This window comes from Podarcis bocagei (assembly GCF_964188305.1).
Source record: "Podarcis bocagei genome assembly, chromosome: 4".
Taxonomy (NCBI): Eukaryota; Metazoa; Chordata; class Lepidosauria; order Squamata; family Lacertidae; genus Podarcis; species Podarcis bocagei.
The window spans coordinates 33666511-33673009 of NC_138128.1; the positions used below are offsets into that span (position 1 = coordinate 33666511).

At 40.6% G+C, this 6499-nt stretch overlaps 1 long non-coding RNA gene across 1 annotated transcript; it reads right to left on the bottom strand.

The window, feature by feature from the left end:
• Window positions 1-314: 314 nt before the first annotated feature.
• LOC308584567 lies at window positions 315-4461 on the bottom strand. The gene is made up of 4 exons (XR_014006925.1): window positions 4255-4461; window positions 2664-2711; window positions 1614-1723; window positions 315-822 (listed from the first exon to the last, which is right to left on the bottom strand). It is a non-coding gene; the product is annotated as an uncharacterized lncRNA (long non-coding RNA).
• Window positions 4462-6499: the final 2038 nt, after the last annotated feature.

Below are 6499 nucleotides of genomic sequence, written 5' to 3' on the forward strand. Positions count from 1 at the left end.
TGAAGTCATCTCACTCCTGCTACATATGATAGCCTGCCAAATGAGTTTTGCAATACTTGCAGTGAAAGCTATCATGCTTCACCTTGGCAGGCTTACTTCTGATGCTGTCCTTGGATGGAAGAAATGTGCTTCTGTCATACGAACACTTGCATGCATGCACACATACAGCACAGCAAACTGCTCCACAATGAGATGATTTATGAGGAATATTAAAGAGTCTCAGTTTGGTCACTGAAGAAGTGAAGGAAAAGGAATTTATACCGTACCTTCCCTTTTTATCGCTTTTGCTTTGCATTATAGAATAATTTGTCAAGAGCAGCTAAAATGAAGAGTGAGTTGGGAGATTCAAGAATTTTGCTAGGCAGGCATTAGAATGAGGAATAATATTTACGGCATATATCCTTCATGCTGTTAATGTGCAGAAGTGAAGTATATTTGGAAAGGGGGCATCATCTAACTCTTGAACTCTTCTGCACCTTGTGTCTTTTATTTTTCAAAACAACCCAATTCCCTGCCCTCCATAACCAAGCAGTACCTCCTCAACTGGGAAGTATGTAAGTGATTATCTGTCATTAGCAGGAATCCTCACAGGCTTTCAACACGGAAGTCAGACCAGGGCATTGCTGCCCCCTCCAGGACTGATCTTTATGGCCAGATGGTCTGTAAACCTGGTGAATGCACAGTGGCTCATTATCGTGCTTGCATGTAACCCCAAGACCATCAGGGAGCCCTCCCAGCTGTTTTGCTTTGCCACACACAGAGCAGCACTTTTGCGGAGCAATTAGGCAATCTCTCTCCAAGTGATGAGTGCAGTATCTGTACCTGAAATGAGAAAATATTTACTTAGGAAAAAAACATAATAATCAGAAGCGCATTTGAAAATTGTCAGTGGAACAAGCTTCTCTGAGTACTAGATTGGCTATCTCGGCTCGTCCATGTCAGAAAACTGTACTGGTATAACTTAGTGGGACTTCCATTTTTGCAGAGGATCACGCTGCCGATCTGTCAATATACTTATCACTTTGACGCAACACTTCAACGTGGTTCTTCTGGATGAGGGTTCAGTTCTATTCCCTCTTCAGGAATGCACCAGTATCTATTAATCCCAGGCTTCCTGCCACAAGGCTCACAGTCACAGCTATGTGTAGGAATGAGGGGAAATTTGAATCAGTTTACATTCAAGGTGAACCTACCCGAATCTCACTTTCTGAGATGAAACAAGATCCATTGCACAACCATCCTTCATATTCGCACTCCTCTGACTTTTGCAATGCAGTTCTGCAGCCAAGTAATGTGTACAAAAATGCCTATGCATAACTAGGGTAAAGTGTGCATAAAATGCATATATCAGTGAAAATAGCATACGAAAAGGTAGTGCATAAGAGATTGCCTTTGTAATAATAATAATAATAATAATAATAATAATAATAATAATAATAATAATAAGTATAAGTATATAAGGCCAAATTGTCATATACAAGATGTGTATATAAAGAGATATTCACACTAAAATGAGGATTTAAAAAGCAAATTGCATGATATAGAAATAACAAGAACGGGATCTAAGAGTAGAAAGTTGAGAAATAGAGATAAACTGAAATTGACATACACACCTCTAATCTCCTGCAGCAAGCTACGAAGACAGGGGAAGAGCTTTTGAGGGAGGCAAGCATGTAGGTGGTTTTGAACTTCATCAGGGCTGGGATAACTGTAGCCTCTTGTGCTGAATCAGGGCATAACAGCATTTTATTCCTGTGACTATAAACCACTGTAACCATTTTGAAATCCGAATTTTAAAATTATTGACCTGCTGATGAAGGACAGGAAATTATTTTTATTATATACCTCAGAAAAAAGCCTGCAAACAGCCTTTTCTGCCCCCAACCCTCCCCATTCCTCCCCTTTTTGTGTGACATTTTTGTGATGTTTTTGGGTCACTTCTTGGTTTGGCACGACGCATGTATGTGTGGTCGCGCACATATTGAACTAGCCCTTTCAGATTTGTACCTTGCATCTTTTTGGCAAAAATCACTTAGAATTTTCTTGTCTGCAGAAATAATGTGTGCATGTGTACATATGCACACACACAAATATACACACAGCTTTAAAACTTGCCACATCCATACAGAATTTAGATCTATTCTAAATGTGAACTCAGAGAATTCATAGACAGGAATGAGACTCTGGACACCTTTCTGCAGTTGTCAAACTTTCAAAGCTATTAGATTTTGCAATAGAGGGATGTAAAGAGGACCCTTTCACTCTTTGAAGTACAGCTCCCCACAGTTAAACTTTGATTAAAAAGAAAACCACATGTTCTGACAACTTTATGCAGAGAGTTACACTTGCAGACATCCAATACAATTCCTGTAGGGAAACTAATTAGACAACCTCCCTCACCCCACCCCAGTTGGATATTTTCCCACAAAAAGGTAGCAATGTTGACGGAAATTTAAGGTTTTACTGGATACACAACCAGACCCAAAGGCACCTGTTTTCCTTTTTATATTGTAAAGGAAAAGGGATTGAGGGTGAGAAAAGGTATCGGCTTTAAAACTTGCAAATGAACAGGATGCAGACATTCCTACAAAATACCCCACATGTTCCAACAAAAAAGTGCTGTGTATTTCATTGTCAAATCTGATCCCTGTAACCATTCTCACCTGTCTCTGAAAGGGCGCACTTCAGTGTATTTTACATTCCCTGCAATTCTGCAAATACAGATAATATTTTAACAACAACAAAACATTGGGAAAATACTGTGATGTCTAGCCAGAGTAAATTGGAGACATTCTGCCCTTCATAAAACAGACTAAGGTTTAAGCAGTTGTGTAAAAGATATTGTGGTCAGGCATTGCACAATAATAATGGGGTTATTGCAAGCCTTAAGCTACACATGGTGCCATAAATGTTTCACCGAGTTGATTTTATGTGCACTATGAAAGAATTAGAGAATCCAACATGGCCTCCCCTGACATTGTTTTAAGGTAATGCTGACAGTTGCACACATGTTTTTAAAAAAAGAAATGAAAAAAACAACCAAATCACAGTTGAGCTTTAAACATTAGATGCATCTATATATTCCAGGATTCAGTTACTTGCCTATACATTTACATACCACATTTCTGCCAATACATGTAAGGTGGTACACAGTTTAAGATATTTAATAGAAAACAGAAGAGACAAGAATCAAAAAGGGAAAGGCAAAAAGGGAAATTATGGCAACATGGAAGATCAAAAACCACTTTCTACTGAGCTGGGCCACTAGCACATCTGTGTTTTGCAGTTTTGTCTTGTGAACAACCTTTGATCTTCGTATGAAAGGTGGTATACAAATTTAATAAAATAATAATAATAAAATCTAACTCAGTATTTTTTACAGTGACTGGCAGTGAGTTTCCACGGTTTCAGGCATGACTCTGAAATGGGGTCTGAACATGAGAGAGGTATGAGAAGAGAACGGATGGTAAACTATGGAAGGGCCCTTTCTGTGGTGGCACCGCCATTATGGAACACCCTTTCAGGTGAAGTGCCTTTGTCCTCTACATTATTATCATTAGGTGCAAGGTAAAAATATTTCCGTTTACTCAGGCATTTAGTATGTGAAGTGCAGTACATTTTCAGCAGCAGGCAATTATTGGATATATTTTGAAATGTGATTAAGGATGTCTCTTGACACCAAGGTCATCATAGCCTCCAGTAGCAAATGCTGAATATAAAAACACACACACCATGCTATGAATCTGCTTCTTGGGTGCTCATATATCAGGGACATTGTTCTGTCCTAGGTGGGTTCTGGCTTGAATAGAAACTCCTAGAGAACAGAGCTGTCACAGGACAGCAGTGACACACCCAAGGCCCCAGACAAACAAAGGCTCACATAATAATAATAATAATAATAATAATAATAATAATAATAATAATAATAATAATAATATATTTATACCCTGCCCTCCCCAGCCAAGGCCAGGCTCAGGGCGGCTAACAACCAATAATAAAAACAAGTTGAATGCATGCAACTTAAAAACAAGATTAAAATACAACATTAAAACATTAAAATGCAGCCTCGTCACAGGAGGAGAAAGGGAAAAAGAAAGAGGGGTGGGAGGGGTGGTGCAAAGTCCAATCCCAGGCAAGTAGGAAGTCTGGCAAAAGACACAGCACTGGCAGAAAAACGTTCAAGCAACTCTTCCAACATGGCTTTTTGGCTGCAGCTGCTGGAACCACACCCGAGTTCTAGCTGAATTCCATTACCTGTTGTCAAAGAGAGGTCTCCTTGTGAGGAGGACCTTACTCCTGAGAAGATATTGACTCCCAATGAGTCTTCCCTAAACTTTGGCACTTCTCTTTATGGGCTTCCATCTACCATTCAAGACACTCATACGGGCTTGAGGCCTGATGGCCTCAGAGACTGAACTCTCCTCCTGTATGGATGACCCTCATCCATTCTTCTTGTCTGAGAGTCCTCTTTCTCATCAGAAGATCTATTCAGGTCCTGGGCTTCTGTGGAAAGCTCCTATCTCTGCCACCACAGTGCCAAGAATCCCAGGGTTCTCAGCCTCACTTGCTTATACCACAAGTACCTGCACTGGTGTATTTTTAATTTTTTAACTGCCACCAATTCCTTCAGGCCTCACAATCATTTGGTAACATGCTTGGACTTGGATATGAGATGGACTCCAGGGACTAGGTTAATTTAAACTGGTTTATTTAGAGAGTTCTATACACAAAATCAAAATCAAATGCCTGTATTGGGGCCTAAGATGCTAGTTGGCAGTTTCCACACAGTCCAGAGCTAGAGCTGCTGCTGCTGCTGACTTTAGCCTCTAAATGGCTTTTGCCTCAAGCCTAGTACTCGATCCCAGCCAATTACCTCCATACCAACACCTGACTGACTGATTGACACTCTGATTCTGACACACAGACACTGACTGTTGATCTCCAATTGACCGTTTGTTGTCCAACTGACTGGAGCCTCCAGCCAACCAGACTGAAATGTGCCTCATCCAATCCAGCTTACTCAGTTTTGAAGCATTGTCTTTCTGCTAACCTTTCACCTCTCGGATTCTTAAGCCTTATCAGAGGAAAACTGGCCACTCTCCAGGCACTCGGCTTAAGCGCCTTGTTGACCTCCCCATCTGCGTCTCCCGGCAGGATACAGGCTGGATCACTTCCGGTGATCCTCCTCAAGCGTGAGAAGAACACACCACTCACCCCTCCTCCCTGCCTCCCCCAGGGAGGTGAGAGAGACAGACAGAAATGTATTTACATGTCTTTATTTCTGTCCTTGCTGCAGTACAGAGAAACGCGTCTGCTCTCATCAGACTCCAACAGTAGAGAGATTAAACTCCACCCCTGTACTTCCAGTACAGGCCAGATGACACTCTGAGCTAACATCCGGTGCTCAGTACAGTGAATAGACTGTCCCTTTGTTCCCATGGTACAGTCCCAAACATCAACATCCTGTTTTGCTTTCCAGCCACCTGCAGCTCGCTCTCCCATTGCTGCTTTTCCATAACATCACCTGGGAACCAAAGCTAAACCAGCTTCTAACATTATAAGAATATAAGGCCACAGTTGTCATAGAATATATCTTTCTTTAAAACAACAACAGAAACACATGGCATTCTCTCCACAGTTTTGCTGCATAGCTAGGGCTTTAAGTAATCTTGCAGTGAGGAATCCCCCACCTGAGGAGGAATTATTATTATTATTATTATTATTATTATTATTATTATTATTATTATCATTTAATTACATTTCTATACGACCCTTCATCTGAGGTTCACAGGGCAGTATACAATATAAAAACAAACAAATGCATACCATAATAACAAATGAAACACTACCTCCCAGTTTAAAAGACTGTTTAATTAGCCATTTAGCCAAGTGTAATGATGTTCAACCTTGTACTGCTTTCAGTTTGTTGTAATGCTGTTAGTAAACAGATGTCTCATTTACTTAACTGTACCTTGTTTGTTAGAATCATGACAGTCATGGAGGCAATGATAGATGTTCAGGTAGATTTACAATATATCCATTTTCCCCACTAGGAGGGATGAGGGCCTTGGGTATATTTAGGAGAATGGGCGGCGGGGGGGGGTTAACTGTGGCAACTTAAATGTTTGAAGTGGTTTCCCAAAGATGTCTGAAATGATTTCATTTGCAAAGAAGATATGAAACCAGCAGAAAGATGCTTGCTTCATTTTGGGATATGGTATCAGTTCCAGACTAGGGAATTAATCCCAATACTACGTATCTGGAACCCAATGGCAGTACTCTAACCCTCTTTCCTATTCATATTAACACCCAGTGGGGAGTTGCATTAATAGAATCAATCCCACAAAAATTAGCTGAAGCTGAAGTAGGAAATTCTGCTCCCAGTATGGAGCAGACTAGAGGAAATTGAAAATCCCTTCAGTATGCTGCACTTTAGGTGATAATTGCTGCATTCCAAGGAGTTCAAATTTGTGGCACCCACTTTACAGTGGATTGCAAC